Here is a 1,935-nt window from a genome sequence, read left to right as displayed (position 1 = left end):
TTTTAATGGTCAGTGATTTATTTATTTATTTTTGCTGACGACTGCATATCTTATACTAGTCACTGCATTTCTTATGTTATCATTTTTATGGGACTTTTTATGTTGGCTTCAGTTTATTTTCACTAATAATCAGAGATTGTTTGATCTACTTGTCTGATATTGCAGATTTTGAATCAATGACATGATGAGAAAAAAACGGTGAAAATTTCTGTCTTTTATCTTAATTAGTTCCTGAGCTACTGTTATTTAAATATACAATTTCAATGTGTGGAAAAAATGTGCTGAAAGAGGACCAACAGGCCAACTTATAAAGAAAAAAACTCTCTTGTAAAAAAGCATGTGATAAGGTCAAATCTTACTGGCATCATTTAAATATCTACAGTTTTGGATTAAAACAGCATCAAGCAAGAAACAGTTGAGCAGAAGCTACCTGATGATTTGAGACGGAATGACTCACTGAAGTATAAACTACAATACTTCCAGTTTTTAGTGATTATAGATTCCCAGTTAATCACAGCAACATTCACCAAAGCAAAGCTAACACATGTGCTACCTTGAATACTGTAACAAGTTTGTAACTATTTTTAAAAGAAATTCTCCAGGAATTGTTTAAAGATGACATCTTTATTTTGCTTTTCATGCTAGAAAAGTTGCATCCACAGATAATCTTGGTCTCCGTGAACCTGCAGAGCAAACCCCAGAGCTTCAGTCCGCTTTGTGCTACTGTTCCCTCCTCTACGGGCATGCAGGTATTTGGAATGTATGTGATAAACGACGGTCATAAACCACCAGCGAGGCAGATATGACTGAGGTGACAAGAAGAATGGCCGACTGTGACCAGGCTGATAACAATCCCCGAACAAAAGAAGCGGCTCTGATAGACGAGATAGCCGAGATGGATCCATTTTTTCTTTCTTCTCTTTTTTGGCGGGAGATATGATGTTATATTTTACACGCTTACGTGAGTAGAACTGTGTTAACGTTTTGATGGACGACTGCGATCTTTATCTGACTTGCAAAACTATCCAAACGCCATCATCCTATCGCTTTTAGCATGAACGAATAAACTGGCTCGTTGGCTCGCAGATGGGAAAATTCCCTCGTCGGTCAGGGTCTTCACTTTGATCACGACCTCAGCGAGATGGCTCCTCAGATCTCAGATGTACAGCACCAACACCTGCGTCCATGTTGTTTGGCCACGCTCCATTGGCTGTCTATCAACGCCGGCGCTGATAGACTGCCAAGGTCTGCCTTCAGAATAAATGACCGACCAACCTGTGTGAGGAAAAAAAAAACACCCGTGAAAAAGACACACAGTCCGTGTTGGGAAGAAGGAATCTGTGAATATATCAAAGTCTCCGAAACTGCCAACATCTGTATTAAAACGACCAAACAGGGTCTTTCACACGTTGCTGCTTTAACATCAGAAGACTTTATTTCACTTTTGCAGCTTGAAAGCAAAAATCTGCATTTAAACAAATAAGTTGCACCAAAAGATTTAAATACTGGACTTTTTCATGTACTGGCTCGGAATTTTGGGATTTGAGTGAACATATTTTCATATTTTCTGTGATTTTATGAAACTAATTCAAGTTGAATTAAAACATTTTCAATGTTCAGATTGTGTAATGCATCTCCTTTTGTCTGAGGACGGTGTCCCTGACCACCGGATCCTCTCTGTGTGATGCTTTTGTTCTTCAGTCCAACATTTTTAAAGAGTTTTTTTTCAAAATGTCTTCAAGAAATCAGACAATCAAACTCAGACCTTTTGAAAATATGTGTTAGAAATAAGTAACAGAAATTTGGGCTTGAAGTCAAACAGAAACCAACTTTTACTTGTGAATAAACAACATGTTGCCTTTGAACACACTGTAGAGGAAACCTAAAGCTGTTCTTTGGATTTGGGATGTGAGGACAATCAGGGAAGTTGCTCTG

Source organism: Stegastes partitus, unplaced genomic scaffold (genome assembly GCF_000690725.1).
Source record: "Stegastes partitus isolate 25-593 unplaced genomic scaffold, Stegastes_partitus-1.0.2 Scaffold71, whole genome shotgun sequence".
Classification (NCBI taxonomy): Eukaryota; Metazoa; Chordata; class Actinopteri; family Pomacentridae; genus Stegastes; species Stegastes partitus.
This window is presented reverse-complemented; position numbering follows the sequence as displayed.